General features: G+C 43.5%; 26 non-coding genes across 26 annotated transcripts; 13 read left to right on the top strand and 13 right to left on the bottom strand.

Moving 5' to 3' along the window:
• Window positions 1-1,943: 1,943 nt before the first annotated feature.
• On the bottom strand, window positions 1,944-2,018 carry Trnas-cga (transfer RNA serine (anticodon CGA)). Its single transcript has one exon. It is a non-coding gene; the product is annotated as a tRNA-Ser (tRNA).
• Window positions 2,019-2,243: 225 nt separating this feature from the next.
• On the bottom strand, window positions 2,244-2,318 carry Trnas-cga (transfer RNA serine (anticodon CGA)). The gene has a single exon. It is a non-coding gene; the product is annotated as a tRNA-Ser (tRNA).
• A 225-nt stretch (window positions 2,319-2,543) lies between these two features.
• Trnas-cga (transfer RNA serine (anticodon CGA)) lies at window positions 2,544-2,618 on the bottom strand. Its single transcript has one exon. It is a non-coding gene; the product is annotated as a tRNA-Ser (tRNA).
• A 225-nt stretch (window positions 2,619-2,843) lies between these two features.
• Trnas-cga (transfer RNA serine (anticodon CGA)) lies at window positions 2,844-2,918 on the bottom strand. Its single transcript has one exon. It is a non-coding gene; the product is annotated as a tRNA-Ser (tRNA).
• A 225-nt stretch (window positions 2,919-3,143) lies between these two features.
• Window positions 3,144-3,218, bottom strand: Trnas-cga (transfer RNA serine (anticodon CGA)). The gene has a single exon. It is a non-coding gene; the product is annotated as a tRNA-Ser (tRNA).
• Window positions 3,219-3,443: 225 nt separating this feature from the next.
• Window positions 3,444-3,518, bottom strand: Trnas-cga (transfer RNA serine (anticodon CGA)). Its single transcript has one exon. It is a non-coding gene; the product is annotated as a tRNA-Ser (tRNA).
• A 225-nt stretch (window positions 3,519-3,743) lies between these two features.
• On the bottom strand, window positions 3,744-3,818 carry Trnas-cga (transfer RNA serine (anticodon CGA)). The gene has a single exon. It is a non-coding gene; the product is annotated as a tRNA-Ser (tRNA).
• Window positions 3,819-4,043: 225 nt separating this feature from the next.
• On the bottom strand, window positions 4,044-4,118 carry Trnas-cga (transfer RNA serine (anticodon CGA)). Its single transcript has one exon. It is a non-coding gene; the product is annotated as a tRNA-Ser (tRNA).
• Window positions 4,119-4,343: 225 nt separating this feature from the next.
• Trnas-cga (transfer RNA serine (anticodon CGA)) lies at window positions 4,344-4,418 on the bottom strand. The gene has a single exon. It is a non-coding gene; the product is annotated as a tRNA-Ser (tRNA).
• Window positions 4,419-4,643: 225 nt separating this feature from the next.
• On the bottom strand, window positions 4,644-4,718 carry Trnaa-cgc (transfer RNA alanine (anticodon CGC)). Its single transcript has one exon. It is a non-coding gene; the product is annotated as a tRNA-Ala (tRNA).
• A 225-nt stretch (window positions 4,719-4,943) lies between these two features.
• Window positions 4,944-5,018, bottom strand: Trnas-cga (transfer RNA serine (anticodon CGA)). Its single transcript has one exon. It is a non-coding gene; the product is annotated as a tRNA-Ser (tRNA).
• Window positions 5,019-5,243: 225 nt separating this feature from the next.
• On the bottom strand, window positions 5,244-5,318 carry Trnas-cga (transfer RNA serine (anticodon CGA)). The gene has a single exon. It is a non-coding gene; the product is annotated as a tRNA-Ser (tRNA).
• A 225-nt stretch (window positions 5,319-5,543) lies between these two features.
• Window positions 5,544-5,618, bottom strand: Trnas-cga (transfer RNA serine (anticodon CGA)). The gene has a single exon. It is a non-coding gene; the product is annotated as a tRNA-Ser (tRNA).
• A 206-nt stretch (window positions 5,619-5,824) lies between these two features.
• Trnas-cga (transfer RNA serine (anticodon CGA)) lies at window positions 5,825-5,899 on the top strand. Its single transcript has one exon. It is a non-coding gene; the product is annotated as a tRNA-Ser (tRNA).
• Window positions 5,900-6,124: 225 nt separating this feature from the next.
• On the top strand, window positions 6,125-6,199 carry Trnas-cga (transfer RNA serine (anticodon CGA)). The gene has a single exon. It is a non-coding gene; the product is annotated as a tRNA-Ser (tRNA).
• A 225-nt stretch (window positions 6,200-6,424) lies between these two features.
• On the top strand, window positions 6,425-6,499 carry Trnas-cga (transfer RNA serine (anticodon CGA)). The gene has a single exon. It is a non-coding gene; the product is annotated as a tRNA-Ser (tRNA).
• Window positions 6,500-6,724: 225 nt separating this feature from the next.
• Window positions 6,725-6,799, top strand: Trnas-cga (transfer RNA serine (anticodon CGA)). Its single transcript has one exon. It is a non-coding gene; the product is annotated as a tRNA-Ser (tRNA).
• A 225-nt stretch (window positions 6,800-7,024) lies between these two features.
• Window positions 7,025-7,099, top strand: Trnas-cga (transfer RNA serine (anticodon CGA)). Its single transcript has one exon. It is a non-coding gene; the product is annotated as a tRNA-Ser (tRNA).
• A 225-nt stretch (window positions 7,100-7,324) lies between these two features.
• Trnas-cga (transfer RNA serine (anticodon CGA)) lies at window positions 7,325-7,399 on the top strand. Its single transcript has one exon. It is a non-coding gene; the product is annotated as a tRNA-Ser (tRNA).
• A 225-nt stretch (window positions 7,400-7,624) lies between these two features.
• Window positions 7,625-7,699, top strand: Trnas-cga (transfer RNA serine (anticodon CGA)). Its single transcript has one exon. It is a non-coding gene; the product is annotated as a tRNA-Ser (tRNA).
• Window positions 7,700-7,924: 225 nt separating this feature from the next.
• On the top strand, window positions 7,925-7,999 carry Trnas-cga (transfer RNA serine (anticodon CGA)). The gene has a single exon. It is a non-coding gene; the product is annotated as a tRNA-Ser (tRNA).
• Window positions 8,000-8,224: 225 nt separating this feature from the next.
• On the top strand, window positions 8,225-8,299 carry Trnas-cga (transfer RNA serine (anticodon CGA)). Its single transcript has one exon. It is a non-coding gene; the product is annotated as a tRNA-Ser (tRNA).
• A 225-nt stretch (window positions 8,300-8,524) lies between these two features.
• On the top strand, window positions 8,525-8,599 carry Trnas-cga (transfer RNA serine (anticodon CGA)). Its single transcript has one exon. It is a non-coding gene; the product is annotated as a tRNA-Ser (tRNA).
• Window positions 8,600-8,824: 225 nt separating this feature from the next.
• On the top strand, window positions 8,825-8,899 carry Trnas-cga (transfer RNA serine (anticodon CGA)). Its single transcript has one exon. It is a non-coding gene; the product is annotated as a tRNA-Ser (tRNA).
• A 225-nt stretch (window positions 8,900-9,124) lies between these two features.
• Window positions 9,125-9,199, top strand: Trnas-cga (transfer RNA serine (anticodon CGA)). Its single transcript has one exon. It is a non-coding gene; the product is annotated as a tRNA-Ser (tRNA).
• A 225-nt stretch (window positions 9,200-9,424) lies between these two features.
• Window positions 9,425-9,499, top strand: Trnas-cga (transfer RNA serine (anticodon CGA)). The gene has a single exon. It is a non-coding gene; the product is annotated as a tRNA-Ser (tRNA).
• The last annotated feature ends 17,202 nt before the right edge of the window (window positions 9,500-26,701 follow it).

Raw genomic sequence — 26,701 nt, 5'->3', positions numbered from 1 at the left:
GTGCCTCAACACAACGTGGCATGGACTCGACTAACGTATGAAGTAGCTCTGGAGGGAATTGACATCATGAATCCTGCAGGGCTGTCCATAAATCCGTAAGAGTACGAGGGGGTGGAGGTCTCTTCTGAACAGCAGATTGCAAGACTTCCCAGAAATGCTCAACAATGTTCGTATCTGGGTAGTTTGGTGAACTCCATAAAGAGTGTTCCTGGAGCCACTCTATAGCAATTACGGACGTTTGGGGTGTCGCATTGTCCTGCTGGAATTTCCCAAGTCCGTCTGAATGCACAATGGATACGAATGGATGCAGTTGATCTGACAGGCTGCTTACGTACGCGTCACCTGTCAGTGTCGTATCGAGACGTATCAGGGGTCCCATATCACTCCAAATGCACACGCCCCACACCATTATAGACCCTCAACCAGCTTGAACAGTCCCCTGCTGACACGCAGGTTCCATGGATTCTTGATCTTGTCTCCATACCCATACGCGACCATCCGCTCATGCAATTAGAAACGTCACTTGTCCGACCAGTCATCATCAGTCCAGTGTCGGTGTTGACGGGCCCAGGCGAAGAATAAACCTTTGTGTCATGCAGTCATCAAGGGTACACGAGTGATCATTCGGCTCCAGAAGTCCATATTGACGATGTTTTGTTTAACGGTTCGCACGCTGACACTTTTCGATGGACCAGCATTGAAATCTGCAGCAGTCTGCGGAAGGGTTGCACTTCTGTCACGTTGAACGATTCTCTTAAGTCGTCGTTGGTCCCGTTCTTGCGTGATTGTTTTCCGGCCGCAGTGATGTCGGAGATTTGATGTTTTACCGGATTCCTGATATTCGAAGTACACTAGTGAAATGGTCGTACGGGAAAATCCCCACTTTATCGCTACCTCGGAGAAGCTGTGTCCCATCGCTCGTGCGCCGATTATGACACCACGTTAAAACTCACTTAAATCTTGTTAACTTGATATTATAGCAGTAACCGATCTAACAACTGCGCCAGACACTTGTTGTCTTACGCGTATATAGGCATTGCCAACCGCTGCGCCGCATTCTGCCTGTTTACATACCTATTTGAATAGGCTTGGCTATACCAGTTTCTGTGCCACTTCAGTGTACTACACATTGATGTATTGAACTTCAGCTCACACGATTATTCACCATTCTAACTGCCACTTAACTGAGAATAAATCTCAGAATTCAAAGAACAGCTATATATCCCCGCGAACAAAGAAGAGGTCTGACTGTTGTATGTGAAGAGAGAGCCGCAAGCGTACACCAAGGAAAGTGTGGAATGTTTTAGGAGTAGCATTATGCAGAAAATATGACGTATAATTAAAATTCACCAACGTACTACACAAAATGACTCATAGTGGGGAATGGATGTAATTGCTAATACCATACAAAGATGTGTTTCGAGTGGAATACACTGCCTAAATTTATGTAGTTCTGCCATATTTAATATATCGGGCTATTGTATTTACTTATACGTTTATCTTAGAGGGAAGCTTGGGTATTTGAATGAAAATGGGTGAAGTATTTACAAATGCGCGCAGACGCTAGCACACACACGCTATGACGCCGAGCTAAAGGTGCTGCGTAGTACGAAGATCGTGCTCCTCAGGCCTAGGTTTGCGCAGACAAACATTGTATGTCTGAGCCGAAGGCAAAGTGCCTACAGCATCTGGTCTTAGATCAGGTTCTGGGAAAAAAGTCGTATCTGGGACAATCTCGCTCACATTTGAAGGAAACTACTTCGTGTTTCCTCCAGGCTAACTTTATCAAGATGATAGACACATCACATTTTGAGACGGATTTTCTGAAGCAGTAGTTTCAGGCGCATACTTAGAGAGGATGTTGTTGGAGTGCTTACACGATAAGCCCAACATTCTGTTGCTAATTGTGTTAATCATGAAACTTCCTGGCAGATTAAAACTGTGTGCCCGACCGAGACTCGAACTCGGGACCTTTGCCTTTCGCGGGCAAGCGCTCTACCAACTGAGCTACCGAAGCACGACTCACGCCCGGTCTCACAGCTTTACTTCTGCCAGTATCTCGTCTCCTACCTTCCAAACTTTACAGAAGCTCTCCTGCGAACCTTGCAGAACTAGCACTCCTGAAAGAAAGGATATTGCGGAGACATGGCTTAGCCACAGCCTGGGGGATGTTTCCAGAATGAGATTTTCACTCTGCAGCGGAGTGTGCGCTGATATGAAACTTCCTGGCAGATTAAAACTGTGTGCCCGACCGAGACTCGAACTCGGGACCTTTGCCTTTCGCGGGCAAGCGCTCTACCAACTGAGCTACCGAAGCACGACTCACGCCCGGTCTCACAGCTTTACTTCTGCCAGTATCTCGTCTCCTACCTTCCAAACTTTACAGAAGCTCTCCTGCGAACCTTGCAGAACTAGCACTCCTGAAAGAAAGGATATTGCGGAGACATGGCTTAGCCACAGCCTGGGGGATGTTTCCAGAATGAGATTTTCACTCTGCAGCGGAGTGTGCGCTGATATGAAACTTCCTGGCAGATTAAAACTGTGTGCCCGACCGAGACTCGAACTCGGGACCTTTGCCTTTCGCGGGCAAGCGCTCTACCAACTGAGCTACCGAAGCACGACTCACGCCCGGTCTCACAGCTTTACTTCTGCCAGTATCTCGTCTCCTACCTTCCAAACTTTACAGAAGCTCTCCTGCGAAACTTGCAGAACTAGCACTCCTGAAAGAAAGGATATTGCGGAGACATGGCTTAGCCACAGCCTGGGGGATGTTTCCAGAATGAGATTTTCACTCTGCAGCGGAGTGTGCGCTGATATGAAACTTCCTGGCAGATTAAAACTGTGTGCCCGACCGAGACTCGAACTCGGGACCTTTGCCTTTCGCGGGCAAGCGCTCTACCAACTGAGCTACCGAAGCACGACTCACGCCCGGTCTCACAGCTTTACTTCTGCCAGTATCTCGTCTCCTACCTTCCAAACTTTACAGAAGCTCTCCTGCGAACCTTGCAGAACTAGCACTCCTGAAAGAAAGGATATTGCGGAGACATGGCTTAGCCACAGCCTGGGGGATGTTTCCAGAATGAGATTTTCACTCTGCAGCGGAGTGTGCGCTGATATGAAACTTCCTGGCAGATTAAAACTGTGTGCCCGACCGAGACTCGAACTCGGGACCTTTGCCTTTCGCGGGCAAGCGCTCTACCAACTGAGCTACCGAAGCACGACTCACGCCCGGTCTCACAGCTTTACTTCTGCCAGTATCTCGTCTCCTACCTTCCAAACTTTACAGAAGCTCTCCTGCGAACCTTGCAGAACTAGCACTCCTGAAAGAAAGGATATTGCGGAGACATGGCTTAGCCACAGCCTGGGGGATGTTTCCAGAATGAGATTTTCACTCTGCAGCGGAGTGTGCGCTGATATGAAACTTCCTGGCAGATTAAAACTGTGTGCCCGACCGAGACTCGAACTCGGGACCTTTGCCTTTCGCGGGCAAGCGCTCTACCAACTGAGCTACCGAAGCACGACTCACGCCCGGTCTCACAGCTTTACTTCTGCCAGTATCTCGTCTCCTACCTTCCAAACTTTACAGAAGCTCTCCTGCGAACCTTGCAGAACTAGCACTCCTGAAAGAAAGGATATTGCGGAGACATGGCTTAGCCACAGCCTGGGGGATGTTTCCAGAATGAGATTTTCACTCTGCAGCGGAGTGTGCGCTGATATGAAACTTCCTGGCAGATTAAAACTGTGTGCCCGACCGAGACTCGAACTCGGGACCTTTGCCTTTCGCGGGCAAGCGCTCTACCAACTGAGCTACCGAAGCACGACTCACGCCCGGTCTCACAGCTTTACTTCTGCCAGTATCTCGTCTCCTACCTTCCAAACTTTACAGAAGCTCTCCTGCGAACCTTGCAGAACTAGCACTCCTGAAAGAAAGGATATTGCGGAGACATGGCTTAGCCACAGCCTGGGGGATGTTTCCAGAATGAGATTTTCACTCTGCAGCGGAGTGTGCGCTGATATGAAACTTCCTGGCAGATTAAAACTGTGTGCCCGACCGAGATTCGAACTCGGGACCTTTGCCTTTCGCGGGCAAGCGCTCTACCAACTGAGCTACCGAAGCACGACTCACGCCCGGTCTCACAGCTTTACTTCTGCCAGTATCTCGTCTCCTACCTTCCAAACTTTACAGAAGCTCTCCTGCGAACCTTGCAGAACTAGCACTCCTGAAAGAAAGGATATTGCGGAGACATGGCTTAGCCACAGCCTGGGGGATGTTTCCAGAATGAGATTTTCACTCTGCAGCGGAGTGTGCGCTGATATGAAACTTCCTGGCAGATTAAAACTGTGTGCCCGACCGAGACTCGAACTCGGGACCTTTGCCTTTCGCGGGCAAGCGCTCTACCAACTGAGCTACCGAAGCACGACTCACGCCCGGTCTCACAGCTTTACTTCTGCCAGTATCTCGTCTCCTACCTTCCAAACTTTACAGAAGCTCTCCTGCGAACCTTGCAGAACTAGCACTCCTGAAAGAAAGGATATTGCGGAGACATGGCTTAGCCACAGCCTGGGGGATGTTTCCAGAATGAGATTTTCACTCTGCAGCGGAGTGTGCGCTGATATGAAACTTCCTGGCAGATTAAAACTGTGTGCCCGACCGAGACTCGAACTCGGGACCTTTGCCTTGCGCGGGCAAGCGCTCTACCAACTGAGCTACCGAAGCACGACTCACGCCCGGTCTCACAGCTTTACTTCTGCCAGTATCTCGTCTCCTACCTTCCAAACTTTACAGAAGCTCTCCTGCGAACCTTGCAGAACTAGCACTCCTGAAAGAAAGGATATTGCGGAGACATGGCTTAGCCACAGCCTGGGGGATGTTTCCAGAATGAGATTTTCACTCTGCAGCGGAGTGTGCGCTGATATGAAACTTCCTGGCAGATTAAAACTGTGTGCCCGACCGAGACTCGAACTCGGGACCTTTGCCTTTCGCGGGCAAGCGCTCTACCAACTGAGCTACCGAAGCACGACTCACGCCCGGTCTCACAGCTTTACTTCTGCCAGTATCTCGTCTCCTACCTTCCAAACTTTACAGAAGCTCTCCTGCGAACCTTGCAGAACTAGCACTCCTGAAAGAAAGGATATTGCGGAGACATGGCTTAGCCACAGCCTGGGGGATGTTTCCAGAATGAGATTTTCACTCTGCAGCGGAGTGTGCGCTGATATGAAACTTCCTGGCAGATTAAAACTGTGTGCCCGACCGAGACTCGAACTCGGGACCTTTGCCTTTCGCGGGCAAGCGCTCTACCAACTGAGCTACCGAAGCACGACTCACGCCCGGTCTCACAGCTTTACTTCTGCCAGTATCTCGTCTCCTACCTTTCAAACTTTCCAGAAGCTCTCCTGCGAACCTTGCAGAACTAGCACTCCTGAAAGAAAGGATATTGCGGAGACATGGCTTAGCCACAGCCTGGGGGATGTTTCCAGAATGAGATTTTCACTCTGCAGCGGAGTGTGCGCTGATATGAAACTTCCTGGCAGATTAAAACTGTGTGCCCGACCGAGACTCGAACTCGGGACCTTTGCCTTTCGCGGGCAAGCGCTCTACCAACTGAGCTACCGAAGCACGACTCACGCCCGGTCTCACAGCTTTACTTCTGCCAGTATCTCATTCTGGAAACATCCCCCAGGCTGTGGCTAAGCCATGTCTCCGCAATATCCTTTCTTTCAGGAGTGCTAGTTCTGCAAGGTTCGCAGGAGAGCTTCTGTAAAGTTTGGAAGGTAGGAGACGAGATACTGGCAGAAGTAAAGCTGTGAGACCGGCCGTGAGTCGTGCTTCGGTAGCTCAGTTGGTAGAGCGCTTGCCCGCGAAAGGCAAAGGTCCCGAGTTCGAGTCTCGGTCGGGCACACAGTTTTAATCTGCCAGGAAGTTTCATATCAGCGCACACTCCGCTGCAGAGTGAAAATCTCATTCTGGAAACATCCCCCAGGCTGTGGCTAAGCCATGTCTCCGCAATATCCTTTCTTTCAGGAGTGCTAGTTCTGCAAGGTTCGCAGGAGAGCTTCTGTAAAGTTTGGAAGGTAGGAGACGAGATACTGGCAGAAGTAAAGCTGTGAGACCGGGCGTGAGTCGTGCTTCGGTAGCTCAGTTGGTAGAGCGCTTGCCCGCGAAAGGCAAAGGTCCCGAGTTCGAGTCTCGGTCGGGCACACAGTTTTAATCTGCCAGGAAGTTTCATATCAGCGCACACTCCGCTGCAGAGTGAAAATCTCATTCTGGAAACATCCCCCAGGCTGTGGCTAAGCCATGTCTCCGCAATATCCTTTCTTTCAGGAGTGCTAGTTCTGCAAGGTTCGCAGGAGAGCTTCTGTAAAGTTTGGAAGGTAGGAGACGAGATACTGGCAGAAGTAAAGCTGTGAGACCGGGCGTGAGTCGTGCTTCGGTAGCTCAGTTGGTAGAGCGCTTGCCCGCGAAAGGCAAAGGTCCCGAGTTCGAGTCTCGGTCGGGCACACAGTTTTAATCTGCCAGGAAGTTTCATATCAGCGCACACTCCGCTGCAGAGTGAAAATCTCATTCTGGAAACATCCCCCAGGCTGTGGCTAAGCCATGTCTCCGCAATATCCTTTCTTTCAGGAGTGCTAGTTCTGCAAGGTTCGCAGGAGAGCTTCTGTAAAGTTTGGAAGGTAGGAGACGAGATACTGGCAGAAGTAAAGCTGTGAGACCGGGCGTGAGTCGTGCTTCGGTAGCTCAGTTGGTAGAGCGCTTGCCCGCGAAAGGCAAAGGTCCCGAGTTCGAGTCTCGGTCGGGCACACAGTTTTAATCTGCCAGGAAGTTTCATATCAGCGCACACTCCGCTGCAGAGTGAAAATCTCATTCTGGAAACATCCCCCAGGCTGTGGCTAAGCCATGTCTCCGCAATATCCTTTCTTTCAGGAGTGCTAGTTCTGCAAGGTTCGCAGGAGAGCTTCTGTAAAGTTTGGAAGGTAGGAGACGAGATACTGGCAGAAGTAAAGCTGTGAGACCGGGCGTGAGTCGTGCTTCGGTAGCTCAGTTGGTAGAGCGCTTGCCCGCGAAAGGCAAAGGTCCCGAGTTCGAGTCTCGGTCGGGCACACAGTTTTAATCTGCCAGGAAGTTTCATATCAGCGCACACTCCGCTGCAGAGTGAAAATCTCATTCTGGAAACATCCCCCAGGCTGTGGCTAAGCCATGTCTCCGCAATATCCTTTCTTTCAGGAGTGCTAGTTCTGCAAGGTTCGCAGGAGAGCTTCTGTAAAGTTTGGAAGGTAGGAGACGAGATACTGGCAGAAGTAAAGCTGTGAGACCGGGCGTGAGTCGTGCTTCGGTAGCTCAGTTGGTAGAGCGCTTGCCCGCGAAAGGCAAAGGTCCCGAGTTCGAGTCTCGGTCGGGCACACAGTTTTAATCTGCCAGGAAGTTTCATATCAGCGCTCACTCCGCTGCAGAGTGAAAATCTCATTCTGGAAACATCCCCCAGGCTGTGGCTAAGCCATGTCTCCGCAATATCCTTTCTTTCAGGAGTGCTAGTTCTGCAAGGTTCGCAGGAGAGCTTCTGTAAAGTTTGGAAGGTAGGAGACGAGATACTGGCAGAAGTAAAGCTGTGAGACCGGGCGTGAGTCGTGCTTCGGTAGCTCAGTTGGTAGAGCGCTTGCCCGCGAAAGGCAAAGGTCCCGAGTTCGAGTCTCGGTCGGGCACACAGTTTTAATCTGCCAGGAAGTTTCATATCAGCGCACACTCCGCTGCAGAGTGAAAATCTCATTCTGGAAACATCCCCCAGGCTGTGGCTAAGCCATGTCTCCGCAATATCCTTTCTTTCAGGAGTGCTAGTTCTGCAAGGTTCGCAGGAGAGCTTCTGTAAAGTTTGGAAGGTAGGAGACGAGATACTGGCAGAAGTAAAGCTGTGAGACCGGGCGTGAGTCGTGCTTCGGTAGCTCAGTTGGTAGAGCGCTTGCCCGCGAAAGGCAAAGGTCCCGAGTTCGAGTCTCGGTCGGGCACACAGTTTTAATCTGCCAGGAAGTTTCATATCAGCGCACACTCCGCTGCAGAGTGAAAATCTCATTCTGGAAACATCCCCCAGGCTGTGGCTAAGCCATGTCTCCGCAATATCCTTTCTTTCAGGAGTGCTAGTTCTGCAAGGTTCGCAGGAGAGCTTCTGTAAAGTTTGGAAGGTAGGAGACGAGATACTGGCAGAAGTAAAGCTATGAGACCGGGCGTGAGTCGTGCTTCGGTAGCTCAGTTGGTAGAGCGCTTGCCCGCGAAAGGCAAAGGTCCCGAGTTCGAGTCTCGGTCGGGCACACAGTTTTAATCTGCCAGGAAGTTTCATATCAGCGCACACTCCGCTGCAGAGTGAAAATCTCATTCTGGAAACATCCCCCAGGCTGTGGCTAAGCCATGTCTCCGCAATATCCTTTCTTTCAGGAGTGCTAGTTCTGCAAGGTTCGCAGGAGAGCTTCTGTAAAGTTTGGAAGGTAGGAGACGAGATACTGGCAGAAGTAAAGCTGTGAGACCGGGCGTGAGTCGTGCTTCGGTAGCTCAGTTGGTAGAGCGCTTGCCCGCGAAAGGCAAAGGTCCCGAGTTCGAGTCTCGGTCGGGCACACAGTTTTAATCTGCCAGGAAGTTTCATATCAGCGCACACTCCGCTGCAGAGTGAAAATCTCATTCTGGAAACATCCCCCAGGCTGTGGCTAAGCCATGTCTCCGCAATATCCTTTCTTTCAGGAGTGCTAGTTCTGCAAGGTTCGCAGGAGAGCTTCTGTAAAGTTTGGAAGGTAGGAGACGAGATACTGGCAGAAGTAAAGCTGTGAGACCGGGCGTGAGTCGTGCTTCGGTAGCTCAGTTGGTAGAGCGCTTGCCCGCGAAAGGCAAAGGTCCCGAGTTCGAGTCTCGGTCGGGCACACAGTTTTAATCTGCCAGGAAGTTTCATATCAGCGCACACTCCGCTGCAGAGTGAAAATCTCATTCTGGAAACATCCCCCAGGCTGTGGCTAAGCCATGTCTCCGCAATATCCTTTCTTTCAGGAGTGCTAGTTCTGCAAGGTTCGCAGGAGAGCTTCTGTAAAGTTTGGAAGGTAGGAGACGAGATACTGGCAGAAGTAAAGCTGTGAGACCGGGCGTGAGTCGTGCTTCGGTAGCTCAGTTGGTAGAGCGCTTGCCCGCGAAAGGCAAAGGTCCCGAGTTCGAGTCTCGGTCGGGCACACAGTTTTAATCTGCCAGGAAGTTTCATATCAGCGCACACTCCGCTGCAGAGTGAAAATCTCATTCTGGAAACATCCCCCAGGCTGTGGCTAAGCCATGTCTCCGCAATATCCTTTCTTTCAGGAGTGCTAGTTCTGCAAGGTTCGCAGGAGAGCTTCTGTAAAGTTTGGAAGGTAGGAGACGAGATACTGGCAGAAGTAAAGCTGTGAGACCGGGCGTGAGTCGTGCTTCGGTAGCTCAGTTGGTAGAGCGCTTGCCCGCGAAAGGCAAAGGTCCCGAGTTCGAGTCTCGGTCGGGCACACAGTTTTAATCTGCCAGGAAGTTTCATATCAGCGCACACTCCGCTGCAGAGTGAAAATCTCATTCTGTGTTAATCATGTCACATCATTTGAATGCCACCATTAACTATGAATAATACGAGAGTAAAAAAATGTTCCTATCCTAGCATAAAAAGGCGGATATGTTCTGGACAGTGTCAGGGATGTAAAATACGTAAACCAGCTTTTCGACTTGCAGCTTCAAAGACATTTAAATCAAAACATCTTGACATATTCGCTCTCTTTTACTTGTTAGTATTAGCACCCACGTCATGTAATGTAATGCATGGAGTCAAGTAAACTAACACGATACACTATGTCACACAGTATAACATGGCATAATGTCATCCAACATTGCATTTATCATGTCGCTTCAATATTACTAAATGTTTCATCACAGTTTACGATGCATGTATCCTCATTAAGGGACGTACCCTCACTCTCGGATACTTCCTATTGTAGATGCGTCCCACTCTCTAGAAGCACAAAAATTTGTGTATCTTTGTTCTTACACCCATCACTATACTTGTAACAGGGATTGGTTTTGGGGGAAAATGGTTCAAAAACACCCCCTTCCCCACGCAAAAATAAAAAGATCGTCTTGGCGCTCCCCCCACCCCCTTCCTCCTAACCTCTTCGGAACAAATCCACATTCAGAAATCTTATACCCTCAGAAAAACGTGTTTAGCTACTCCTTGTGTGCTCTTCAGGCCTATGTTTACCATAGCTGGTGAATGTTCTGGAATTTTGGCCCAGAATAAGGGAGTGTAGCCTATGCAGTGCAAGATGCACGTGCAATATCTTGCAGCTAAGAGAGTTAACTGCACTGTGGAAGCAGGGTTAATTCGTAAAACAGCTGGAAAATGTCAAGATGTTTTGATTTGATTGTCTTCAAGGTTGCCAGATCAGTCGAAAAGCTGCTTCCCTTCTTTTACACCCCCTAACTCTGGCCATAACATACTACCTTTTTTGTGCTAATATGAGCATTGTTTCATTCTGGTTCTCAACTTTTACTCAACCATAATTATGACAGAGTGCCATGCTAGGTAATGGACGTAGATTTTTGTTGACTCGGGCGACAACTGATCCGATTCAGGTTTTTTATTGTCTTTAGAACCATGTTGCTTGAGTGGGGCATCGTAGATCTGGCTCTCTGCCATTACCAGCCTGGTATAGTTTAATCTGTCAGGTACAGCCTACTGTGTCCTCAGAGCACAAAAGCCTTGTCTCCACACCAAGGTCCCATCCCCGTGGGAGGTTTCTTGTTTTAGTTTTCAGTCATTTAATTTATAACTTCATTACTTTTTATACATTTTTAGTTTTCTTCCTCTTTTTAATTTTTTTTAATTTTTGCTTTATACTTACACCTACTTTATTCAAATATATGTGGGACTGTATGTGCAAACATACGAGAAATAACCATAAATACCGAACAGGGTTCACCAAGTAACAGCAAAAATAAATACGATACTGAATGAAATACAGAATACTGTGCCACGTTTATGATAATAGTCTGCGGAGATCGTTTATATTACACAGATGAATTTACCATACAATACTGGGTAGATACTGTGGGGTGCTACCTACTCGTCTCTTATAGGGAGCCTAAAGGATGCTGCTTTCTCGGATAGTTACACAACAATTCCAGAAAACCACATTAATGGTTTTTATTGTAATAAAGTAGATTAACAATATTTAAATTTGGTTTACAATGTCGTGTCGCGAGCTATTGACGACATGCTAATAATCAATGTCTTTCGTTATACAGAATGTCAATGCTAGTAATGGGTCACAAGTAACAGCTCTCCTAGTGCTCTCTTCCAGTGCGTGGTTTCTTCCAGTGTCCGTCTTCTACCGTCCGGCCGAGGCTGGCAGGAGCGGCGCTTATATGCTCTTCGGCTAGAGGCCGCTCCTGCCGTGCTGCGGTCTTAGTCAGCGAACTATTGGGTGACTTCGTATCACAGCCTTCTCTGCTCTTGCGTTCTTCATCTGCATGCCGGAGCTTGTCGTTCCCCCGGTACAGATGCAATTAACGATGGGAACGAAAATGTAGGACCCTTGTTCAAAGAAAAAGACGTGGTCATATAGTTCATGTAAAGTAACAGCTTCGAAAGTTAGAAAATCTTGCGAAAGTCTCAGTGTCCACATACTACTGTTAAAAAGGTTGCTTCCCAAATGGGGTCTAAACGGCAAAGCGTTTTCACCTAATTTAACAGCAGCATGAGACTGAGCATAATTGCGCTTAAAATTAGTTGCGTGACCAACCACGCGATGAAAAAGTACGAAATAACACAAACACGAAGTTACAGTGGATCATTATAAAATGTGGAAGTATCTTTATAATGAATCACAAAGTGTGGAAAACAATGTGATAGGACAGGCTATCTCTTGGACATCCAATGATTTGACCATCACCGGGAAGAAGCATCCTAAGACACAAGAAGTAACTGACAATTTACTTAATTTGAGTCACTGACAATTCATGTGACTATTAAAGTAGCTGAGGATTTAACCTCTGATCAGTTAAGTGGTGCACCAAAATATGCCCAACTATTGGAAACCCTTCCGATGTATAGTTAAATTTAACTTGGCTATCAGATCCTTGAACGTATCATTTCAAAATATTTGGAAATACATATATCGAATGATGTTGTGAACGAAATGTTTTATATATATATATATATATATATATATATATATATATATATATATATATATATATATATATATATTTGAAGCAAAATGAGAAAAAGATGTATGTGTAAAGAATCATGTGCTACATGAACGCTGAACAGTACCAGCAACAAGTAATAAACTATTGTGGAGCATACGTCTTGTTATTATCTCTTATCTTAACATTCTTGTCATTGTTTATTTAAAGTACACAATAACAATAATTGAAAATTAAGAAACCGCCGCTAGAAAAATTCACCTGAATAATTTTGGTGCGAAATCTTGCAACAACCCGTCCGAATTCAGTATCTGTGTGACTGGCTGAAATAAGCACAACAACTGAGAAACAATGTATGCACGAGAAAATACTATCAACTTCACAGTTATGTACAACAAATGACGAACTTAAGCTTATTTCGTCTGAAATTTTCTACAAATTTTCTACAAGGTAGAGAGTAGTTTCTGAAGAAAACGCTGTAAAACATTTGCTTTTGGTTAGAAATTAGGTGACCTCTGTTCTGCATTGTCATCGATAAGGCTTTAGAAGCTCGATCAAACCGTATAAATTATCATTTGTACAGGGATGGGTACAATTCCGGTTTGGTACATCCTCTTACATGTTCAAAGATTTTTCGATGTTTTTAATCCACGGACAAATAAAATCTTTAAAGTATAAATAACGAAACGATAATCAACTGTAATAACCAGCTTTGTTTTAAATTATATCCAAAAGCAACTATTAAAATGAAGCACATTTGTACAAAACACAGCTTCATGTGCAAACGAGTGATTTTTCGCAAGTCAGACCTGAATGATGAAAGATTTTTTGCAAACACTTCTTAGAATTATCGTAAGAACGTATTTTTTACTATCATGTTTCACTTTAAACCAGCTCGAGACGCGCAATTCACGCAAAATCGATTCGTGGTGCCGAATAAAGATTTCACGGACGACAGGACGACAGTTAATTGCATATATTCGTCTTCCTTCTTACAAAATTCGATTAGCAAGAGTTTGAAACATGAAAGTGGCATGCATGAAAAACATCACAAAAAAAGACGTTTAGCACCTAAAATCCGTATGAGGCTAAATTTTGAGAGAGACTCACCAATTGTATCGTAATAATGCATTTTTTACGTATTTCGTTCACTTTAAATTGTTTAGGCGCATTCAGTTCACGTTAAGAACAAATTTTATGTGCTATATTTACCGTGACTAAATCATCGTAGCTCAATAACGGATAAAAATTATTGGATAAAATAATTTTTTTCGATTTTATCTATTTATTTACCTTTGTGCAAAGTCTGAACCGACACGTACAAGTTTAAAGAATAGAAGAGGATCCCTTTAGAAACCTCCCAAGGAACGTGCTTTTTGCGCGACTAAAGCAATTTTGTCGAACGGTTAAAGCTTACATTAGACAAAGGTTAGATACACCAGTTGACCAGATTTGAACCATCGGTCTCGATCCAGTCTATGATTGTTTAAGAGTTAATGTTTTTGCACTTAAAATCCGAACGCTGCATATACAAAAGTTGCCATTAGCAGAGCATTAGTTTCAGCCCAATTAAAACCTTTCGAAAAAGTAATTGATCGGTTCACACAATATTCCTTGTTGCAGCTCCTGTTCGTCGTTGGCACCTTTTTAATATACTACAAAACAGCTACAGTAAGACACATGTTCGAATGGCTAAACTAATGGCGGCTCGTCCGGAATAAACCAAAAACGTTTTACCCCATATTCCCAGCTCAAACAGGAACTGAACACTAAGATCCCCAAAACCGTGATTCTATGCAAGACCTTTTCATATACATTTGTTACCGTGCTCCCGCGCTTACACAATCTTATTTTGCTCGTATTTTCGTAGCGGTCCTGCATACTACGATAAGCATGCAAGCCGCGTGTATTTTAATAAGCTACATAGCCACTTTAGAAGCGAAATGCTCAATTTGAAGTCCCATTGTGATTGAAAATTGTGCGAAATCTTCCATATAATACAACTGTATTTGAAAATTTTGGGAAATCTTCCATATAATAAAACTGTATTTTACTCGAATTTTATTATAGATCTTCCATAATGTGTTAAGCAGGCAGGCTATGTGTATTTTAATAGCTTATACAAACAGTTTAGACGCAAGAATATTTTACCTGAAGGTCCATAGAGCTTGGAAGTGTGGTATGCCTATCGAACTTTCGCCGTAAGCAAGTGCTGCTAAACCTAAGGATTTTTATCAGTAGCGTCAATATGCAAGCTACTGCATGCATTTTAATAGGTAATACAGACCGTTTATATGCTTTAGTAATTAATCTGAAGCCTTGTTGAGCTTGACAAATGTATGAAACGTTACAGATAATACAGTAAATAATACATAACTTTATCTTTTTTTTTTTTCGAGATTTCGTCTTTGTAATCTTATTTGGAGAAGTCTCTGTCACCGACTTTGGTCGTCTTATGCGTGCGTGTAAACAATATATCGCAATAAAACACCCCATTTCTTCCCAAGGAAATAAAGACAACTTCTTCCTTTGCAAACAAGCGTTTATCATGAGTGCGTGTGGTGGTTTTATTAGATTTTGATGTAGTTGATTGCCGGTTTTAGAGAGCCATAGTTCCCATTGTGAGGGTATGTTAAATCATTTATAATCTCTGGGATCGACTGAATTTTTGTAGAGATGTATTGTTTTGCTACCCTCCTAAATTGGTGGTGGAAAAGTTAGGTGATGACAGTACGCAACACAGAACACACTTTACGTAGTTAGATATTGCTGTAATGTAAGTGGCACACTTGCTGGTGTCGTTCACGCATTTTAGAGACATTTTACAATATTGTCATATTTGAAGACCATCATAGACTCGGAAAATAATTAATTCAAGGTTGTGTTGTGTCATCCACTAAGTGGGACCCACCAATCCATCATTTAACCTTTTTACCATTGCAAGCATCTGTTTGTCGCACAAGCCACTGGGGCATAAATTAACAGTTGGCTCTATTTCGCGTATTTCAGGGCTCGCAGGATATTATTTCATTTAAATTTCACCATCAGTAGCTGCGTATCACTATTGTTACATTTTACAAGTAATTTGTGGTTTTTAACTGTTTATACAGAGTATGTCATACACTACTTCCATAGATATATATGTATACTGGTTCCATAGCGAATCATATATAGCTTCGAATGGAACGAACCGCTGCAACTGGTTATCTATTCCACATACAATTGTTTATGGCAGGAATGAAAACGTATTTCACAACATTTTCGATGTTTTATCCAATTAATGTGCTTTTTAAGGTGTGTGACATATTTTTTGGTAAATAATTCTGGTCGTTGTGATACTTTAGAGCACAGCCCAGATTGGACTTCATTGAAACAGATGAAATATTAAACTCTGACTGGGCGGGAGGGGACGGGATGTGCTAAATTACACAGTACGCTTTACGCAACTTAACGTAAATATCAAGGAAATAGTGCAGCTTGGTGCTATTTTTATCCATCATTTTAATACTGCACCCTGATTGGCTGGAAAGAACAAAGGTAATGGAGGTTTCAAGCAGAACTGAGCTAGTTCCCTCCATCTTGGCTTTTCGACTGGCTTTTTTTAAAACTTCCCCCTGACTGTTTGGAGATAAAGAGAAAGGTTGGGGCGTAGAGCACAACTGAACTACTTCCCCCAACTTGGATGTTATTATTAAGTGAAGATAGGACGTTGGCAGAGGAGAGGGTAGGTGAAGAAGGTTTTTAATTTTCCAGTAATACAATTAGGTTAGTTCCATCATATTATAATTTTGATTGGCTGCTTCATTTTTAATACTGTCCTGTCATTGACTGAAGATAGGGGGAGAGGGTTTTTAATGATCCATTAACAGAAAGAGTCAGTTCTACCATCCAGAACTGTTGATTCGTTGGAGATTGGGGAGGGTAAGGGGCGTGTCTTCCCACTGATAAGGACGATGCAACTGTTTAGGACTATGGCATCAGTCATGACGTTACTGATAAACCAGTCTACGCTATTAGGTCAATGATGGCACTCAAGTGATATGAACAAGTGTACCAGATAGCTGGTTTGTTAACATAGGTTACTAGATGACTGTTGGTTATAAAACTAATATTCTAATATATTGGAACTCAGATACTGAGTCGCACTCACAACATTAGCATTAAGTAGCTCCTCTTTGCTTACTATCACGTGACCTGAGCAGAGAGGTAGGTCTACGCGTTAAGATTCGATAATCGCTGCTTGTCCAATGTAATCATATATATTACTGTGGTACCAGGTGGCTATAAATTATGTGTTTCATTATTACAAAAGTGGAAACGTAAACACTAGCACAACTGGAAGCTATCAGTATAATCAGACGGATAACACTTGTTCAGTTCTTAATCACATGATTGATGAATCATTACTCTCCGATTAGTTTTCAGACAGTAGCTATGCAAGCCCATTTTTCAGATCTGCTGTATTATGAAAGTGTGTGTGTGTGTGTGTGTATGTGTGTGTGTGTGTGTGTGTGTGTGTGTGTGTGTATGACAGAGAGAGAGAGAGAGAGAGAGAGAGACTATTTCTGTGAAGCATTACGACTCTACTTCTCTGGGACATAAAAATCATGCTTATTGCATAGCTGAAAGGTTCTGGTGTTACTATCATTAGTTCACTGCTTTTTATCCCAATACACACTCACTAATGGTTAAAACTGGTTGACAAATATGTTCTCATGGTGCAGTTTTAGTCTTTAGTGTTTTTCACAGTTTTTACAATGGGCTCGACCGCAATTTCTTTTTTTACTGTTGTTATGGTCCTTTTATGTATTCTGAATGCTGTATCTACATTTTGTGTAATTTTTCCCCAGAAAAGGATTCCGTATCTAACAACTGAGTGTACATATGAGCAGCATGTAACGAAAAGATACTGACTGTTACGCATTGGCATAATTTGCTGATCACATCTATTTGCAAGTATCTTTGTGTGTTCGCGCCATTTTCACCGAGAATCAGTATTCATTACTAGAAATTTCGTGTTTTTCAATGCAGTATGTAGAGGTCATATCTACATTTTATTTTACAGTATCACTTCTCCCCCTCCAAACTGAAATTCACGGCATTTTTTTTCTTTCTGAAGAATTTCCTTTTATTGCATATTGGCCAGTTGTAAACTTCCTAGGGGGTTTAATTTTCTTTCTCTGCAAGGCAATCTCTTGTTTATTTAGGGATTATAATACTGCTGTCACCAGTAAAGAGAAAGGTTATGCGAAAAGTTATGGGATCAACAGTCATGCAAGTGGGCGAGAATCAAGTAGTTTCCAGATAGCGAACATTTCGTCACAGTACGCACTGAACTCAGTACTGCACTGTTGATTTTGCGTCATATCTTTGTTATAATCCCCGTCTCTCCAGTTAAACTAAGATATCAACTCTCTGAAATACAGTACTCTTACGTTTGCATTTAGTTATCTTTCTGTATGTAAATGCAACTAATGTCCAGTAAAGAGCCAGATAATCTTGTTATATATGTATTATTATTTGGGAGTAAAACATTAACCGATTGCGTGAGTTACAGAGCGAGAGGCTGATGCACTCAGCATACAGCAATGCGTGGGTGGACTTCGACACTCGGTGCAGACGCAGCCTGCTTACCTTCACAATGGCGGTCGGACAACAGCTGGAGATCAAAGTAGGAAAGATGTACACGTTGAACAGGGAGACGTTTCTGCAGGTGAGCTGAAATGAGTTTTAAGCAGTGTCTACTAGGAGGAAGATTAGTGTTCTGGAAAGCAACAAAAATGTTTAAATAAAGCAGATAAACAGACGAAAGTGTGCGCTCTATTCCGCCTGTATCCGTAGATAGACCGCACTGCGTAGACAATGCTTTTAGTTACCTTTTGGTTCGCGGCCACTTTGCCTTCCAGTAGCTAAACGGAAAATGCAGAGAGGTTATAATTAAACTTTCGCTACTTGATCCAGTATAGACGGAAAGCCATTTATCGAACGTATAACAAACTTTACAGGAATAATTTTCAGACCTGGTGCTTCAGGATGTTAGTAATGTTAGTGTCAGGAGTTGCTGTTAGGTGCCAGTACTAATACGGCAACATAGGGCTGAAACACAAGCAGCAATGTGCATTACTGTGGCAGACAGTCAACATGGTTGTGGGATACGCGAGGAGGGCTTTAATCATAATGGTGTTCTGACAGAAAAACATCAGTAGAGCTTCCGCTCTTCCCGAGAATCGACGCATTGCTCTTGAGGTCACTCGGTTACTCCGTTAACACATTTGGAGGTAATCGAATCATTGACTTATCGTTCCAAACTGTGTTCCCACCAAGGTCACCAAATTTGAAACCGTATAATTTCTGGCTGTGTGGTCACCTGAAGGGCAAGGTTTTATCTATGGGTCACTAACACACATTGGAGATGAGCATGGTGAAGGAGGTAGACAATAAAGGCCTGCATTTGACGTTTATGCCAGCTTGCATTGCATGGTGCATGTAGTTCCACTAAGTCAAATGGTTCAAATGGCTCTTAGCACTGTGGGACTTAACATCTGAGGTCATCAGCCCCGGGACTTAGAACTACTTAAACCTAACTAACCTAAGGACATCAGACATATCCGTGCCCAATGCAGGATTCGAACCTGCGGCCGTAGCAGCAGCGCGGTTCCGGACTGAAGCGCCTAGAGCCACTCGTCCACAGCGGCAGGCAGTTCCACTAAGTCCAACAGATGTTGATAGAACAGCTCCAATTGACATCCCTGATGGTGGTTCGAGCGCGTAAGCGGAACTCGCTTCGAAAGGATGTATGGAGACTGCAAAAGACGGCGATAGTATCAAAGTTTGGGAGAGATTTTCATTACTGGCTAATAAGTATGTCGGCTACATGTACTGTGGCAAGTGCTCTGCCCTCCTTGTGGATCGGCCACGACACATCTGCAGCACACGACAAAGTATAAGTTGTGATACATCAAAAGTTTCATTGAAAACTACGGTAATGAAAAAGGTGCGCAGAAATGAGTGCCAGAGATCTTCGTCAGTTTACATTAATATTTAGATGTAGGGTTCCGCATTTTGTGTCAGGAACTTTTAAATGTCAGTTATGAATTGGGATACGACGGTAGCACGAAACACTGAAAGACAAGCCGATGAAATATGGGCTAGTGTGATACCCAGCATTATTCAGGCTTTAGGCGCGAAGGTGGCATGGGTCAAATACAAAGAACGAAAGGTTATTTACAATTTGTACAGAAACCAGATGGCAGTTTTAAGAGTCGAGGGGTATGAAAGGGAAGAAGTGGTTGGGAAGGGAGTGAGACAGGGTTGTAGCCTATCCCCGATGTTATTCAATCTGTATATTGAGCAAGCAGTAAAGGAAATAAAATAAAAATTCGGAGTAGGTATTAAAATCCATGGAGAAGAAATAAAAACTTTGAGGTCCACCGATGATATTGTAATTCTGTTGGAGACATCAAAAGACCTGGAAGAGCAGTTGAACGGAATTGGCAGTGTCTTTAAAGCAGGACATAAGATTAACACCAACAAAAGCAAAAGGAGGGTAATGGAATGTAGCCGAATTAAATCAGCTGATGCTGAGGGAATTAGATTAGGAAATGAGACACTTAAAGTAGAAGATGAGTTTTGCTATTTGGGAAGCAAAATAACCGATGATGGTCGAAGTAGAAATGATATAAAATGTAGACTGGCAATGGCAAGAAAAGCGTATCTGAAGAAGAGAAATTAGTTAACATCGAGTGTAGATTTATGTGTAGCTGAAAGAACTTGTATGGGGTGTAGCAATGTATGGAAGTGAAACATGGACGAAAAACAGTTTGTACAAGAAGATAAGCTTATGAAATGTGTGATGCTACAAAAGAATGCTGAAGATTAGATGGGTAGATCACTTATGTAATAACGAGGTTTTGAATAGAATTGGGGAGAAGAGAAATTTGTGGCACAACTTGACAAGAAGGGATCGATTGGTAGGACATGTTCTGAGGCATCAAGGGGGTCAGCAGTTTAGTATCGGAGGGCAGTTTGGAGGGTAAAAATCGTAGAGGGAGACCACTAAGCTTATTCATTAGGATGAAGGTTGCAGTAGGTACTGGGAGATGAAGACGTTTGCATAGGATAGAGTAGCATGGAGAGCTGCATCAACCAATCTCTGGACTGAAGACCACAACAACAACGCGTGAGTGCGTGTGGGTGCAGAGCAGGTACATGGACCGGTCGATAAGATCAGAAAATGTATTACCTATCTGTTACTGCATAATTTGTTTATCTAGAGTAGCCACCGAAATATATGTTGTTGGTGACAACTCTTTCTTCTGAGCAGATAAAAATTCTAGGCAATTTATTAAGAAGTAAATTGAGAAGACATTATTCAAATTGTTGGGGATACATCTCGATCATTTTAATAAGATGTGATTTATTACTGACTGACTGACTGAGGTGATAATATATGCTACCCACTGCGTCCTTTTAGTATCTTCCATGCTTTACAGACGTTATGAATACAGTCCTAAAACACATTTTCGATGGTCATTATTTGAAAAATGAGTTGCAGTGATGTATTATACGACGTATGCTGCCAAAGATACTGCCCATTTCGTGAAGAAAATTGATGACTTAATACCGACAAGACTGAAACAAAAAGGAAGAGTAGGTGGAACAGCTTGTTTAGAATGTAAGTCTGTAGTTAGACATTGCCCTAAAGTCATGTAAATGTTTCAGGAGACAGGCGTCTCTAAAAAGATTGCCGGTTACGGCAGCAACACTACATAAGAACTCGTGCCACCTTTAGAGCTATTCATAGTTGCAGTAGGAGTACCGTAAGGTGAGAAGTTTCCAGTTGTTGTTTTTCTATGTGTGAACAAACTGTCTATGTGTGAACAAACTGGAAAGTGATTGTAACACAGGGCCTGAAGATAGACAGACTCAGTTTTCTTGTTTAACACATGCTGCTTGTCCAGCAAATGGAAACTGCACTTAATAGCAGAACGCCAGTTTCAGCGTCACCGGTATTCTGCCAGTACAGTACAAGTGTATTTCTGTGATCGCCCTTTCGATTGCAAAAATATCTGTGCCTGATACAGATAACTCGTTAAATGCTACGCTCAAGTATGTACTGAAATGGCAGCTCCTGATAAGCTAGAACAAAACTATAACGTGACAGTAATATCTTAGTCTATTTTTGTGATACAAGTAAATATTCATTCATGGATGTTGAGTGAATGTCAGCCTCACGTCAGCCAAAAAATTAAGTCCCTGTTTTCGGAGTGACTGGGCTGTGTGCCATACCACACTCCTTCTGCCGATGCGATTGACATGTATTTAAGGGGCTCCGGAACGCCCTATACTTGCAATGTTAAAATAACGCTTATAAATTACATCTTTCCTCACAAAGTATTTGAGGTAGGAAGTTGAAATTTTTACAGTTTATTTATTGGAATATGGGCTACAGCGTAACACAGGGATTTTACAAAATTTTAGTTCAGTTATTAAAGATGATTTTTTTTCAATTGTAATGAAAATTCACAACTTTTTTTGCAATTTTTTGTTTATATATTCGAAAATATACAGTTTTTTGGAAAAAGGCTGTGTTAAATTATGAAGAAGGTACTGTGTAACATTTACTGAAATTTTGAAACAAATATGTTTGGAAGGTCCTTAGAAAACATGTAATTAGTATGAGAAAATAAAAGTTTTGGGAATCGAGCGACAAAGATTGGATTAACTTTTTAGTGCATTCCAGGTCCATAGGATGGATTATCTTCATCCTCTGCAAACTCCTCCTCCAGCTTTCTCTTGTTCATCCTCCTGTTTACTCTTGCTTGTATTTCTAGACTCTTTACAGCCCTGTCTGCAGCCCGAAGGCGTTCCTTGTCTAAAGCAAGCATCGCTCGTACCATGTTAGAACCTATCTTCATTCCCATATTTCTAAATACCTTGCACCTTACAATGTTGCCATCATTGAAAGTCACAACAGCAACTTTACTTTTACTCATTATTATACTTCAACAAAACAGAGACTCAGGAAACAGAATTAATTACGAATATTTTCGAGATAACGACAGAGTAAATAAACATGAAACAATCGACAATCACACCAGCGATATATATTGAACCATCACAGGTTAGCCACAACACATACTTTATCTCACATCACTAAAATGTACCTGATGAACACGGACGTTAATAATAACACCATTTGACAGCAGTTTAACAGCGCCACAGTGGGTCACGCCCATGTAGAACACATTTCAAAAAAAATTTAAAAATAGTTGTAGTCTTCGGAATTGAATAAATTATATATCTATTAAAAGGTAATAGTCTGCAGATTCAGAAAATCCAAAAAAGTAAAAATTGAACTTTTCATGATTTTGAGCCTTTCCGGAGCCCCTTACCCCGAATACAGTGTGGAACAAACTGCAGGGAGTTCTCCCTAACTGAAAATGAAGGAAAAAAGGTCATATGAACATGTTCGGGAAATGTATCCTCGGCACGGTGGATGGCGCTGACGAATGGAAGTTCCTCTGACAACGTGTCGTGTGTGCCTTGTGTCTTGCAGGCTGTGTGACTGACGCAGCGGACTGTGAGCATCAGAATGGTCCTTTATGCATGTCGCGACCAAGCCGAGATCGTGTTTCTGTGCAGCCAAGCAGTTGGCTGCGCGTCTATCCCAAAACAAGTATCCTGACCGTCACCAACCACATCAAACAACGTTTCAAGCCCATTTTGGGCATTTGTGTGATCATGAGCCCTTTCAGACGGACGAACATGCAGGGATATGGCGGACTGTGTGTACAGCAGATTTGCAGGACAGGGTTCTACAGGATATTAAGATGAACCGTGGTACAAGCTCCAGGCAAGCGGCCCGCCAACATGGTGCAAGCCAAAGTTCGATAATGAGTATGCTGCATTGCAGCCGCATCACATGGAGGCCACTTTGAACATGTGTTGCGACTTGGGTGCTATGTAGCTCTGTACGGTGTTCCGGAATGATATGTTGTTGGCGCACGCATACCGTCCATTTCCGAACACATGTTCATAGGACCTTCTTTCTCCATTTCCAGACAGGAATCCTTCCCTGCAGTTTGTCGGTTTCATTCATGTAAGCGAAAAAAATGTAAGCAAAAAATATACCTATTCAAAAAGGCTGATAAAAATTCACTTGACGCCTTCCTGAGAGACCACTCATTCCAAATTAATAATATCAGTGTAGACCAGATGTGGCTTAAATTCAAAGAAATAGTATCGGCAGCAATTGAGAGATTTATACCAAATAAATTAACAAACGACGGAGCTGATCCTCCTTGGTACACAAAACAGGTGAGAACACTGTTGCAGAAACAACGAAGCAAACATGTCGAATTTAAATGGACGCAAAATCCTCAAGATTGGCGATCTTTTACAGAAGCTCGAAATTTAGCGCGGACTTCAATGCGAGATGTTATAACAGTTTCCACAACGAAACTTTGTCTCGAAACCTGGCACAAAATCGAAAGAGATTCTGGTTGTATGTGAAGTATGTTAGCGGCAAGAAACAATCAATGCTTTCTCTGCGCGATAGCAATGGAGATACTGTCGAAGACAGTGCTGCCAAAGCAGAGCTACTAAACAGTCTTCCGAAATTCCTTCACAAAATATGACGAAGTAAATAGAATTCTAATGAAGAACAGCTGCCAACATGAGTAACGTAGAAGTAAATATCCTCGGAGTAGTGAAGCAACTTAAATCACTTAATAAAAGTAAGTCTTCTGGTCCAGACCGTACACCAGTTAGGTTCCTTTCGGAGTATGCTGATGTATTAGCTCCATACTTAACAATCATATACTACCGTTCGATCGACGAAAGATCCGTTGCCCACGTCACACCAATATTCAAGAGTATGAGTAATCCACTAAATTACAGGCCCATATCGTTAACGTCGATATGCAGCAGGATTTTAGAACATATATTGTTTTCGAACATCATAAATTACCTCGAAGAAAACTGTCTATTGACACACAGTCAGCATGGGTTTAGAAAACATCGTTCCTGTGAAACACAACTAGCTCTTTACTCACATGAAGTGTTGAGTGCTATTGACAAGGGATTTCAGATCGAGTCCGTATTTCTGGATTTCCGGAAGGTTTATAACACGGTATCACACAAGCGGCTCGTGGTGAAATTCCGTGCTTATGGAACATCGTCTCAGTTATGTGACGGGATTTGTGGTTTCCTGTCAGAGAGGTAACTGACGGAAAGTCATCGGGTAAAACAGAAGTGATTTCTGGCCTTCCCCAAGGTAGTGTTACAGGCCCTTTGCTGTTCCTTATCTATATAAACGATATGGGAGACAATCGGAGAAGCCGTCTTCGGTTGTTTGCTGATGACGCTGTCGTTTATCGACTAATAAAGTCATCAGAAGATAAAAACAAACTCCAAAACGATTTATAAAAAATATCTGAATGGTGCGAAAAGTGGCAGTTGACCTTAAATAACGAAAAGTGTGAGGTCAACCACATGAGTGCTAATAGGATCTCATTAAACTTCGGTTACACGATAAGTCAGTCTAATTTAAGAGCCGTTAATTCAACAAAATGCCAAGGTATTATAATTACGAACAACCTAAATTGAAGGAACACCTAGAAAATGTTATGGAGAAGGCTAACCAAAGAGTGTGTTATTGGCAGGACACTTAGGAAATGTAACAGATCTACTAAGGAGACTGCCTACAGTACGCTTGTCCGTCCTCTTCTAGAATGCTGCTGCGCGGTGTGGGATCCTTACCAGAAAGGACTGACGGAGTACATCGAAAAAGTTCAAAGAGATGGAGCACGTTTTGTATTATCGCGTGATGTGGGAGAGAGTGTTACAGAAATAATACAGGATTTCGCCTGGAAATCTTTAAAAGAAAGACGTTTTTCGTTGCTACCGAATCTTCTCACGAACTTTCAATCACCAACTTTCTCTTCCGAATGCGAAAATATTTTGTTGACACATAGGGAGGAATGATCACCACGATAAAATAAGGGAAATCAGAGCTCGTACGGAAAGATATAGGTGTTCATTCTTATAGGTGTTCATTCTTTCCGCGCGCTATACGAGATTGGAATAATAGAGAATTGTGAAGTTGCTTCGATGAACCCTCTGTCAGGCACTTAAATGTGATTTGCAGAGTACCCATGTAGATGTAGATGTAAATGTACAATAGTGACGGCGATCCGCTTCAGAGGTGAAAGCGTACCAGCACTCTTTCCCATGCTGTGTAATTTAGCGAGAAGAATGTTTTGTCTTCCAGCCTTTATGTGGGTAGCGAAAGAAGTTTCAGAGCGGTATGGAACCTTATCTCGCTCAGACGAAACAGAATTTATTCCAAACGAGTCGATTCATTGTAATTATGGCACTAGTGAATAATTTGGTAATCTGAGGACATTTTAACGTGGTAGCCACATCGTTTCCTTGTGAAACTTCAAACTGTTTAAAAAATTTTCATTATTGCATAAAGCGAGCTATTTTCTCTTATGGATCAAAATGATATAGGCCTACCACTACAGCATAACTAAATTGATGTGAGTGTAGTTCCATCAGCTGGTGGGAGTATGTCAGGAGCGACAACAGTCTGCAGACACACAGAGCTGCTAGTAAAACGGTCGCAACAACAACGTGGCGTGCGCTGCCCTCCCCATGGCGCCTCGTTCGACCACAGCCTGCCTGCTTCCAGCATTCCCATTCGCCCAAGGAGTGCAGGTGCGCCTTGGGCTCGTTCAAATTCGAGCGAGCGAAATTCTTTATTTACAAATCTATAGTAGCTAACATCCCGCCTTAGAAATTTCGGGTAGCACCAGAGCAATCTCTAGTGTGGTTCCAGGCTATCGTGGATGGAGAGATGACTGGGTGCTGTGTGTTGTCCTTAGGTTGGTTAGGTTTAAGTAGTTCTAAGTTCTAGGGGACTGATGACCATAGCTGTTAAGTCCCATAGTGCTCAGAGCCATTTGAACCATTTTTGTGGATGGAGACGGTCATCACATCGAGCAGCGCTTGTAACCTGGAACGTAAACATGGTACGCCTCTCATGTGGAAATTAAAGTGTGTTTCATTCAGTGATTTGTACGTTATTTCTCTTTTTCTTTTCTTTAAAAATGCTTCCACAAACTTTCATTATGCTACTACGATTACGTTTTTTGTTGGGGTCCACTCAAGTAGCGAAAGTTTAATTATAACCATCTCACATGATGTATGGTGACGAGAAGCCATGTGTTTCTCCAGATATATGGAAACTGTTGCCATTATATAAGAAATACATCTAAGGTACCATATTAACATCAGTTTGCTCAATCGGTGCACTGACGATCGAAGCAATGTTATGATCTTGAGGGCACGTATTGGTTTTCAGTCCTTACTGTGCTATATTCTTATTTGAATGTAGCAGTGTCCCTGAAGAACTGTCACGATAACTTCGCATATCCGTTATCCATATGTGTACCTTAATCTTTACAAAATCACGCACAGGAACTCTAAAAGGCTAAATGCTAAACGTAA

Source organism: Schistocerca cancellata, chromosome 8, assembly GCF_023864275.1.
Source record: "Schistocerca cancellata isolate TAMUIC-IGC-003103 chromosome 8, iqSchCanc2.1, whole genome shotgun sequence".
Taxonomy (NCBI): domain Eukaryota; kingdom Metazoa; phylum Arthropoda; class Insecta; order Orthoptera; family Acrididae; genus Schistocerca; species Schistocerca cancellata.
This window is presented reverse-complemented; position numbering and strand designations above follow the sequence as displayed.